The sequence below is a fragment of the Bombus vancouverensis genome, unplaced genomic scaffold, assembly GCF_051014615.1.
Source record: "Bombus vancouverensis nearcticus unplaced genomic scaffold, iyBomVanc1_principal scaffold0052, whole genome shotgun sequence".
NCBI classification, from domain to species: domain Eukaryota; kingdom Metazoa; phylum Arthropoda; class Insecta; order Hymenoptera; family Apidae; genus Bombus; species Bombus vancouverensis.
In genome coordinates, this window is record NW_027468943.1 from 275,535 (window position 1) to 288,534 (window position 13,000).

The 13,000-nt window shown below is 37.3% G+C and overlaps 1 long non-coding RNA gene and 1 pseudogene across 2 annotated transcripts in view; one reads left to right on the forward strand and one right to left on the reverse strand.

The window, feature by feature from the left end:
- Nucleotides 1–13,000, forward strand: part of LOC143304734 (uncharacterized) — a 71,292-nt gene that overhangs the window by 49,482 nt on the left and 8,810 nt on the right. The gene's annotated exons all lie outside the window — the stretch shown is intronic.
- On the reverse strand, nt 10,828–12,727 carry LOC143304729 (glutathione S-transferase-like; annotated as a pseudogene).

Genomic DNA, 13,000 nt, shown 5'->3' on the forward strand with positions numbered 1-13,000 from the left:
ATGTTGAAAATTACAGACAGCATAAATAATATTTAGATTTCATGGAAGTTGATTTTTGTAATGCTAGGTTCTTCTATTCTTATTTTTCATTAAATTTCTATGTAGAAAATTATTAAACATTTGGATATAACTGGGAGATTATTTCCGTTCATGCGTACCGAGTTACTCGATGGTCTCGTACCGAAGCTGATAACCAACCCAGATTTTCAGGAAAGCGATTAATAGCTTAAAATTTATTCGTGCGAGATAATAATCCAAAATGTAGTTAAAGTTTTTAAGCATTGTTTGTTAGGATTACGAGAAAATGATGAATTAACAGTTATGTATAGACACGTTATATATATGTAATATCGTGATGTAATATGTTTACAAAACGTGGACAATAGAGATGTTAATCGGACAGAAGAGACGATTGTGGCTTAACTTGAACTATTCATACCAAACGTACAGAACACAGCGCAATCCACACTCTCTCGGCAACGCCACTCGCAACCTCCGTCTCCGCTCAACTCGCACTCGGCTCCTCGACTCGCACTCTGTTTCTCGACTGACCCTTTCTGGCCGTTGTCGCATTCTGTTGTCCTTTTCCTAGGCCCACCGCACACGTGTTCCGCAGACGCTCGTGGCCAGGGTCACGTAGGTCTTTTCCACGAAACTATGCACTTGAAAAGACCGATGACACATTGATGGGCCCGACGGCGCCTCGGCTCTCGCGACACTGTTCATAGTTCGTCCGATATTTCCCAGGCCTTTCGTCCACGATACTACATTCGGCCATCCTGCAATAACATCTGCCCTCAGATGTTGCCTTCTATCTCGCTGTCATCAGATGCGTCACTTTCGGCATTTAGGACCCAAGGTTTCATAAAATCGAGGTGTGCACGGGTCCTTCCTCAGGTACTGCTTCGCACGCTTTCTTCTTTTCTTGTAATTTCGCAGGTTCCCTTCCAGCTTACCTATGTTTCGTTCGGTTAGGCTACAGTCAAGGCAGTTGGATACCACGTGTTCGACCCTTTCGCGTAACCCCTTGAACCAGAAGTCCTTCTTGACCACAGCTTCTGTTTTGGTAACCTCGAAATGCCCACGCTCGTGCGCTTGCCTGACTACCTGAGCCCGCATCGCCTTCGATACTACTATTAGCACATCGTCCTCACACTCCTTATACAAAATATTGTTTCTTACTACCTGCCCATCGGCCTGACTGCACGTTGCGGCGTCCAAAATCCTACAGACTTCAATGTCCTTGTTCTGTGCCCTTCTCAACCGTGCAATCAGCCCGTCTTCACTCTCCGTTACACACATAGTGCTCGGCAGGGGGTTCCTACTCGGAGCATCTACATGCTGCATACTTTTCCCCGGCCGATGACACACCTGATACTTAATCTCGCCTAGTAACAAGGCCCATCTAGCCACACGCACACACAAATCTTTCTTTCTAACTACACCTATCGGACTCGCATACTCCAAGTCTGACGATTTGATGACACCCTCGTTTGTCCACGCTTCCATCAAATCATCTTCTTCCTTTCTTTCCGACGGCGCCAGTCTTCGCGGTCTTCGCGCTACCGGCTTGTCGCTTTCCAAAACTACTTTTTCGGTTATTCCGACGTCTCGCTTCTTCTCCGGCCTATACCCCCTAACGATATCGCGAATCGCTTCACGATAATGCGGTTCCCGTACGTGTGTCAGGTCTGTTTCGTCGGTCTGTTCTACCGCGTTTACCCTCAGTACATCCGGCGCGTCCTCGTGATCGTCGGTCTGATCGTCGAGTCGTAAAAATGTCACCTCGCCCCGTTTGACTCGCAACTCTACCTGGTCTAAAAAGTCGGTACCTAAGAGTAGGCTGTGTCTTGTCATTACCTTATTCGAGACAACATGCAGAGTGACAGTAAAGTCGTACCCGTCGACCGTCATTACCCTTGTGAACTCGCCCCAAGTACTATTGCCAGCGGAACCAAAACCATCAAACTTAAGTTTGCAGTTTCCCAGAGGTGGTGATCCTAACCTCACATACTCATCCGCTCGTAGGAACGTAAGGTTACTACCTGTATCCACTAATGCCACAAACCTACAATCATCTATCGCCACTTCCTTCACATACTTCCCCTTTTCGGATCTTGACACTACGCAAGTCTCTTTCGGTTGTGCCGTACACCTCGCTGCAATATGTCCAAATCCGCTGCACTTGAAACACCTAACACCTTCTCCCCTCTCCGGACACTTAACACTCAGGTGATCCTCACTACCGCAGATGAAGCATCTTCTTTTCTTCATTGCATCTACAGATTGACTGGGCTTCCCGTTCTTCTGGGTTTTAGCCGGCTTCACAATCGACTTTGCTCTGCGACTCTTCTGCTCTTCGTACATTACTAACCTCTTCCTCAACTCTTTGATTGACGTAGCGCCGTACAATACAGCCTTATTGTTCTCGTCGTCTATTATTCCATCCACTATGTACTCCACCTTTGCTTCCTCCTCCATGTCCACATGGCTAGCTATTTCGAGCATACGGTACATGTAAGCCAAACATGCTTCATCACTGTCCTTTTTTGTTTCTTCAAGTTTCTGATGAACTTGCCTACTGTTGACTTTCCTCGAAAATTCTTTCACTAGCCCCCTCTTCAACTCATGCCAAGTCCTGGCATGACACTCGAAGCTCGCAAATATTTTCGCTGATCCCTTCAGCAGCTTCCTCGCGTAGACTGCCTTCTGCCCATCCGACCACATGCACGTATCAGCGACTTCCTCGAACGACTCGAACCATCGTTCGACATTTTCACCTCTGTTGCCACTAAACGACTCTAATGCATCTTCGACGTCTCTAAAACTCAGTGTCGAACCAACGCATGCCCTTCGACAACATTCGTCACGGTCCTGATACACCCTTCGCGTACCTCTCTTGTATCCTCTGGCGTTTTTTCTGTCATCTTCATCCTCACTTTCGTCGTCGCTTTCCTCTTCCGACGATATGTCGTTACCATCCATGGCCGCTCGTAGCCGTGCGCGTAATTCTACTTTTCTTCCCGTCGTTTTTAAACCCAAACTAGCGAGGCGCTCCTTCAACTCCTTCGTATTCATTTTCTCAACATCCTCATCTTCGTTGCAATCACGCTCAGCTCTCTGTACACTTTCTAAATCTCGTTGACCGGTTAGCTCTTCACCGCCCGTCGATCCCTTACGATACGATTGTCCAGCCCTACACGCCCGATTCAGCCTTGCAATCAGCACTGACCTCGCACCCGATATAGGGAGGTTCATTCGCGCGAGCTTATTCCTCAGCTCCTCCAGCGTCGAACCCTCTTCACCCGACAATCGTTCGTCCCCGACGTTGGCCATTTTTCACACAACACAAACTTAAACAGTCAACGATATCGTCTTTTACCGCACCGCGTACCGGTAAATTCACAACTAGCTCGAATAGCTCTGTTAAACCGTTTCGTTTTCTGTCTTGTCCAATCCCGGACGAGCCCCCAAAAATATGTAATATCGTGATGTAATATGTTTACAAAACGTGGACAATAGAGATGTTAATCGGACAGAAGAGACGATTGTGGCTTAACTTGAACTATTCATACCAAACGTACAGAACACAGCGCAATCCACACTCTCTCGGCAACGCCACTCGCAACCTCCGTCTCCGCTCAACTCGCACTCGGCTCCTCGACTCGCACTCTGTTTCTCGACTGACCCTTTCTGGCCGTTGTCGCATTCTGTTGTCCTTTTCCTAGGCCCACCGCACACGTGTTCCGCAGACGCTCGTGGCCAGGGTCACGTAGGTCTTTTCCACGAAACTATGCACTTGAAAAGACCGATGACACATTGATGGGCCCGACGGCGCCTCGGCTCTCGCGACACTGTTCATAGTTCGTCCGATATTTCCCAGGCCTTTCGTCCACGATACTACATATATGTAGGAGGTCCAGAGCGTATTGGAAAAATTTACGGCGAATTAAACAGGAAATTCCGAGATATTTGCTCAAAATATCTGATTTGTGGAATTATCCTATAGCTATTTTATTTAATAAAAATTAATTCAGGTAATTTTAGAGAATAGAAATATCTGAAACTCGTGATTTAAACGAACGTTCGTCATTTTGGTTTATTGTGAATTATAAATTGGTTCATTATGAAGCATGAAAAGTAAAATTCAATGGTACAAAGTGATTTTAAATAAGGAAGCGAGTTCCATGGTAAACATGGTTCGAGCATCGCAATTATAATAAAGCAAAAAAAAAAAAAAGAAAAAAGAAACAACCACTGAGCGGTAATTATCAGGAAGCCACTAGTTACAACTAATTGAAGGTGATTCCGGATTAGAAGCAAGCCACTATTAAGTGGCTAACACGGTTGCTTCATTAAGAGCAATTACTCCCTATTTTACGGCAACTACAAATAGACGTTGTTCACTATGATATATTTCCACGTGTTTATCGCATCTTGTCCTGTTATGCGATTAAAGAGTTACAACCTTGCGTTTCTAATTTATTGGACGTATACGCACCAGACATTAATTTCGTCTACGTATTCGTGAAATTGCGAGATTCATTCATCGCGAAGGTCAGTTCAATTGTTCAAGATAACTTCTCATCGTTTTAATCTGTTTTCTTGTACGAAAATAGAGTAATATTTACTTGTCATTGCACTGTGGATATATATCGATATGTTCGTTCAGGAAGTCAATTGTTTTCATCGAATTAGACTCGACTTTCCGTAGAGAATGTTCGTTTCGACATAAATATGTATCTCAGGCTTATCGATCTTTCAATATCTACCATAAATAGCTTAACAAGGTAACACACGCTCGTGTTTGAATTATGTAAATGATCCTTTGACTCCAACGATCCGTTTATTCACAGTTAATTTATGATATTGCTAGTTACGCGTGATTCTACCTTTTGTATCTTTAAGAAATACAGGGTGATTGGTAATTGGTGGTACAAGCGGAAAGGGGGTGATTCTACGCGAAAAAAGAAGTCGAAAATATAGAATAAAAATTTAAAAATTTAAAAATTTAAAAATTTAAAAATTTAAAAATTTAAAAATTTAAAAATTTAAAAATTTAAGAAATTTTAAAAATAACGTCAATTGAGACAACGATCTACAGTGAGATCCGTTATAACGAGACGTGATAAAGTGCACGCGTACCGAGCGAAAATTCAAAGTCGATTTTCTCGAAAACAAAGCCTCAAACGAAAAATTTTTATTCTATATTTTCGACTTCTTTTTTCACGTAGAATCATCCCCTTTCCGCGTGTACCACCAGTTACCAACCACCCTGTATAATTCGTAAATAGAAACGTATTCTTGTCGATAAGTATCGAAACACTTACGGAAATTTAAATGGGCTTGAACAATCATCGGGAAATTATTAAAGTCCTTGTTATTAGATCTAAACACGATTTAATCGTAGAACTAAACACGTTTGTTAAATTAATCTATATATTGTATATCTACTTTTTATATATTTGTAACTCAAATTGTTCTTCTTCATATTGCGTTAAGTTGCCCCAAAAGTTTCTTTCGTTTTATATTATTTTATTGAATTACGTATGATCTATTTTGTCCCAATGAATATAATTCAATAAAATAATATAAAACAAAAAATAGTATGCGTCTATTATCTCCTTACGAGACGAAAGAAATTTCTGCGACAACCTAATATATTGTTCCATTCTTTATTCACAGAATATTTCTTTTACAGATGATTCTTCTAAATATTATGTTTTTTATTCCAGTATTAGAATACGTTGGACCAAAGTGGAGGACATTCGTGGCGAATATGTCGATCGCAATATTCTTCACATTTGCAACTTGCATTCTACCCTGGATCGCCTATTATTTGGCCGACTGGAGGATGACCTGTATTGTCACCTCAGTTCCTCTTGTTCTAGCCGTAGGTACGCCATGGTTGATACCGGAAAGCGCTCGATGGCTGGTCAGCCAAGGTCAGATAGACAGGGCCATTAAAATCCTTGGTAAATTCGAGCGAATCAACGGCACCAAGGTGCCCGATGACATCTATAGACGATTCCGGGTAAATAAACCGATTACCGCAATCTTTTCCGTATTTTCTACTTTTATGATCTTTCCTGCTTTATGTGCGTTCTATAAATACCAATTTATATGCCTTTAAGCATATCATATAATCATTTTCTTTGAATAGAAGTCTAATTGGGTCTTTTACGTAATGAAAATTTGTTTACAACCTAGTAATTTTATATCTTATTCATCACCTAAATTGCCAGCGATAAATTGCTGTCAATTTCTGTTATTGTCTGTTATTGTCTATTTCTGTAATGTTATTTATTGAATTTGTATATTGTTTTTATCTTTGAAAATTTTTATACAAATAGATTAAACATTTGGAAACTGCTCAGTCTATGAATAGATCATGGCAATATTAACATTAATGTACGATATAAGGAGATAATCGACTTTCAGAGGTTTGATGTTTTATAAAGTAAAATGAAAAAATTTGCGAACGTCCAAGTAAACTATTTCGAAAGGATCGTCTCATACAAATATAACATAAACTTTCTTCCGGATTTTATCGTAATCTTTGTACACATAACAGATTCACATAAATTTGTAAGAAAAACAGACAAACGACATTAACTAGTTAAAAATTTGCTAATAACAGGAAACCTGTGCCAGAATCTGCAAAGAGGAGGAAGCAGACAAAACGTACTCCGTGTTGGATCTATTTAGAACGCCACGACTACGGAATATCACGATTCTATTTATTGTTATTTGGTTCGTATCGCTATTAAACAGATATCAAATAGATTGACGTAAAATCGGAATTGTATCTTGTAAAAATCTCACGAACAGTTTTATATCTTTTGTCTAAAAATACTTCATTTCTGAAGCAAGGAATTTGCTTCTCACATGAAATATGATAGCGTGCTTTTCTTTATCATATGAAATTGTTTTACGAAATATAGGATGGCGATTTCTTTGGTGTTCGATGGTCACGTACGAAACGTCGATAATTTAGGCCTGGACGTGTTTGTTACGTTCACGATTGCTGCAGCAACCGAGCTGCCTGCTGACACGTTCCTCACGCTCGTTCTTGATCGATGGGGCAGAAGATGGCTGGCGTGTGGTTCCCTCGTCATTTCTGGTATCTTCAGCATCTGGGCTTCTGCCGTTTCCAATAGTTCGTACATTTCGTTTTTATATATTCACCCTTCTATATTACTGATCAATCTTCTAAATAACTTAAGTCGATAATTCTGACTTAATCAGACGAATATTTTTCATTCGTATAACATTGTGCTTTTTGAAAGGAAGAAAATGTATATTTTGGAATATTTATAACATGCAAATGCTTGTAGATTATTTGCTACATTGCTAGAATAGTTTCCAAGCCCTATCATGTATCCGTTGTATAGATATTTTATTTCCCCTTCTACTGCTTTGATCATAAGATCGCTTCGTATTTCCGCATATATCAAAGGGCGTTGGCAATAGTCCTCAAAATGATGGGCTTCAGCGCTCCAGCAGTGCTATATGGCTTTCAGTAGCCGTAATCCATAATACAATCCCTTAGATTCAAATTGGCTAGATTAACGTTTTATAGATAAGAAGCTTATTGCTTGTGCTTAGCTTAGAGCTAAGCACGCTTATATTAAGCTTAGCAAATGCTTGTATCAACTATTGCAGACAACCAGACAAATTACAGACAGATAAAATAATTTCTTCCCTTTTTATTCCTTAAAATTTTCTAAAATTATTTCATGAAAAATTAGAATTAAAAACTAATGCTAAAATTTTTTCTTCAGGTATATATACAGCTTCTCTGACAATTCTCGGTAGATTTTGGATAAACATTTCATACAATATCGGTCTCCAATATGCGGCTGAAGTATTACCAACTGTGGTTAGAGCTCAGGGTGTAGCTTTGATACATATAATGGGATACGTTGCTAGTATCCTCGCACCCTTCGTAGTCTATCTCAATGTTGTGTCCTCGTTCCTACTTCTTCTTGTGCTGGGCACACTCGAAATTATGGGCGGTCTTCTGACTCTCTTTTTGCCGGAAACATTGAATAAGGATCTTCCGCAGACGCTGCAGGACAGCGAGGATTTTGGAAAAGATCAGAAGATGTGGGATATACCTTGTATCGGAAGGTAAAATCACATAAAGGAACTTTCGGTCTCCTTTTTTCAAAGATATTCACAGATCTTCAAGCTCGAAGTTCAAGATTCTCAAGCATTCTGTTAGATCTACATCTTCGTATGCTTTCGTATTACTTTCTTCTTAAAATCTGTTAAATCTCTCAAAAGAAAACTGGACTATCTTCTTTCTTCAAATGCTTTTTAAATCTTTTGAACAGAAGAGAAGGATCGAGTTGGGAAGTTATTCAAATCTTTAAGCGATTGGATTCAATATTTTTAAACGCAATGTTTTGACAGGAAACGCGAGGACGAAGAGACACCACCGGTCGCCATGTTCCGATCATTTTCTAAATGCAGTGCGAGGAATTCGATGAGAGCGTCGCTTCGCGGTGAGCCTTTAAGGAGTAGCATGCTACGGAGATCGAGTATAAAATCGAGGAAAAGCGTAAACTCGATCACAGAGGTCGAAAGGCTGTAGCGAAACGTTCACCACGAAGTACAATATTTGTCGCGTTGATCTCGAGCAAAGAATCTTTAGTCTTCCAAAAACGTGCAATACATGTATTAGAGTAAGACAAGTTACTGAATCCGGGAATCTTAAATTCCACCGTCATTAATATTCATTATCACAAAACAGTGGATTTTTATGCAATTATGGGTGATTCGAAGATACGAAAATTTATAGAATGCGTATGACGCAAAATTTTGTAAAATATCCAAAAGTACAGCACTATCGATGATATTTAATGGATAGAAACATACTTTTGCCCAAGTCCTTTCGATTGTATCAAATCTTTCAATTGTATTATTGTATCCACGAAAATATGCATTTGCATAAATATCCGCAATGCAATTATCATCGCAATTTTTCATCAACAATGATTGATTAAAAATTCAAACATTAGGCGAGCGAATAAGAATTAGAGTAAGAACGTAGGTTAAAGTAATTGTCGTAAATTGTCGTGGGTAGTTAATGTTAAAAATTAGTACTTTCCTTTGTTATAAAAGTTCCTGAAATTGTTCGTACAAAAGCTCCATCTTATAGAATATAGTGCAATAATCGTTATACTAGTAAAATAATAACATCATAAATATACAAAATATATTATCGAGATGAAAATAATATGGACAACGTGGTGTATGGCCACGAGTTTTGTACCTTGATCGATGCCAAGATAACAAATTATTATACAAAACAGTGAAGTATCCACGTCTGACATTAATATTGAGTATTACCATTACTGTAATTTAATTTTTAACCGATCCTGAGAATTCCTTAGAACGTAAAAAGTGTAAAATGTTACCGTGCATTTCAAGATTAAATGCACTGTAATTTAGAAACAGTTATGAAGCGGAAACAAATAATTTATTCAGAATAAGAATTCTACGTAATCATGTTAAAAAAAGACGTACTTATAACGCGTTTAAACTCCAAATATGTAAAGACAATAAGGGAAAAAAATTAAACGAAGAATCGTATTTTTTGTAAATTCACACAAGATTTTATCGAAAAAAAAATTAAAATTTTTTGAAGAACGTACAAGACGGAACACGAACAATAAATAAGGGATGTTAAATACAAAAAATAGATTGAAATTTAGATTATGAAATATAAAAAAAATGATATTGCATAATTTACAATTATTTTCGATAGCTTACGTCAGTATGTTGGAGTGTAAACTATAAAATATTCAAAAACTGATACCATTTAGACATAATTTAGAAAAACAATAAATTGCGGAAACCGATAGTTAAATCTCGATACGATCGATACTCCAAAACTCTAATCCTAATAATTACTCAACAATAATAACCGATAATTCATGTTGATTAATGTTTGAACTCCGTTTTTTTTCTGTATGTGTATACAAATTTTGTACAGTTTGATAAAGCGAAATTAAATTATCATCTTTTTGTACTACTTCAAACATTGAGATTTGTCATCTTCAAGGTCGATCACACATATTTTCATATTGCGGAGTTGCAAGGGTAATTAATTTTGCAATCGGTTTTCCTTTGATATAGATGTGAATACAAATAGCCATTGATTGACAATATACCGAAGCAATTCTAGTTTAATTTGAAGTCATCGATCCTTTGATATTTTTGGAAGAATAGTAAAAGTACAGAGAAAACAAGAAAAAATGGCGTTAACTAAAAGATAGCTCCAATGTATCTCATAAATATTATCTATGTATCATTTGTAAGATGTAAGTGACCAAGATATCGAATTATACAAAAATTGTATGTAATGATTAATACTTGAACGTTACTTACATTTATGTACATGAAAATTTGATCTTTTATTAACTAAGTTATTGATCGACAAAATGACTTCCTACATAATTCTCCGCCTGAACTGAAATGCATATTTTTTTTTACGCAAGCCTTATGTGTAGCTAGCAACGAGCAACCAGATTAATTACTTTACACACGGTCGTATCTTGTTTGCTGTAGGCGAGTTCTCTCGTGTAATCAACGAAGTACTCAACTTTAAAGCGATAACAGAAGAACATTATTGTATCGATAAAAATCATGCTTTCTTCAAAGAAATATGTAACTCGTATTTTTTTTAAAGCAACCCTCATAACGTATTGAATAAAATAATCATACATTTTTTTTTGTTCAACATTTGTAAAATACGATATTATCAAGATCACCAAGGAGGTAATCTTCAATTCTTAATGAATATAATAAAAAACATAATTAATGATTGTTTGATGGTTTTATTATTATCTCTATAATACAAAAGCACAACATCGTGTCAACAGTTTATATAGTTCGTATGTTTCTGTAGGAATACACAAATAATAGTTCTCTATCACAACGTAATCTAAAGGGAAAACCCTAACTAAATGACAAAAATATCGGTAATAGCTGGAACTAATGAATGTTAAAAGCAATCAGTATATTCCATACAAACTTCCATCAACACGATTCGTTCTTCGTTCTCTCAACACACTAAGACCGCAATCTTTAAACGCTTATAAAACCATAAGCAATCGTGAAGTTTAGAATTCGCTAACTGGGCGTCTCTCAATCCAGTTTTTGATCTTGGGCAGAAGGAGGACCTTTTTCTCCAGCAGCTTCAGATTCTCGTAATTCTCGATCAGATCAGACTTGTACATAAAGTTCAAATAATCGAGCAGAGCAACGAATGTTAAATCAGCCCAAGAGAGAGTACCATCGTAGAAGTAGCCGTCATTTTCCTTCACTTGCTGGTCCAAACGTTCTAAAATGAACGGCAGCGTCTCTTCAGCAGCCTTGCGTTTTGCAGCTTTGACCTTCTCTTCCTCCTCATAGTGGAAGGCGGCAATTTCTGAAAATTTGTTTTCAGTTAAATACTATTCGCTAATGTTATACTAACTTGAATACAGTCTTGTGCGAAATTTAAATGATACTGAAGATAGAATTGCAATCCTTTTTAATCCTTTGTCTTGTATTGTTGACATACGTGTATCGTTCGATTAAATCAAATATTAAATCGGATTTCAACTAATAAATACCTGAACAGATATGTACTATGTGTTATCAAGATTCTCATAAGATTTATGCAAAACAGCACTGGATACTCACTATGACGAATATCATGAATAGTATCAACAGTGGCATCAATATGAAGATTTGCCCAGTCAGTCTTTCCAGCTAAGTCATATTGTTTGGCTAAGTAACGGCAAATAGCTGTAGACTGAGCAACCTTCCTTCTATCAGCTACGAGCATAGGAAGCAGGCCATAAGGAGTCACTAAAAACATACAACTAATAGAATCAAAGATTCTATCGAACAAACAGATTATGATGCTTCTTAAATATCTAGCTTCCTGTTATCTGTTTTGGAAAGATATAATTTAATTTATTGATAATTTATCAGCAAACAAAGGGCATTGTCTCCTTAACAATACCTATTGTTCTCCCACATATCTTATAGAGCAATGGAGAGTAAACAATAATCTCTGTTATACTCTGCATAATTGTGTTCTACTTTATTTAGCTACTTTAGTTAAATTAGGAAAGATGAGATTTAAGAAACAGAACTTCTTTAAATTTTAAGCTTACAGGGCTTTATTTCTGGCCAGACGTCCTTTTTGATACGTTCATCTTCAAATGGAATACTAGCATAGCTGAAGAAGAACGGATTGGTTCTGCCAATGCCGTAACTGGGAAGTAAGTCAATTTATAGAGCGGCATCTTCCTGGAAGTATAATATATACAAAGTAAAAACAAAGAATCATTGATGACAAGAATTATATTATTACAAATTATGAAGTATAAGACAATTTAAGTAAAAAGCATCAACTACTAACTACTCGCATAGCTATTTGTATCTTTATATTTTAATATAGCTTAGATATAAAAAGAATATTATTTTTGGATGTAATAATGTATAAACTTGCGCCAAATATTATAACGAAATATTGCACTTTCTATTTAAGTAGGATAGACATATTACCGGCATTTATCTTTTTTCTATAGCAATGAAATTGTTTATAAAAAAGTTTATAAGAAAACTATCAATTAATGCAAACAACGCATTTCAAAATATTAATTACATTCGCGCGATTCGTTATCCCTAGTATTAATTTAACCATATGGTCCTATACACCCAAGACCCTCTAACAGTAATTTAGTACCATTACTAATCGTATGTACAATGTATGTTTGTATACAACTTTCGTAACTACAAAACATTCAGCAGTGATTATATATTCTTCCAAACATAAGAAACATTTTCTAATTGCATACTTAAATTTATCGATCAATTATGAACATATGATAACATTTATTTCTTTCAACTACTAATTTTCAAATCCTCTGCTGTTCCGTTAATTGAACGACGCGCCGACTTTTCGTACAAGTATCTTGTATCTTATCTGTATTAT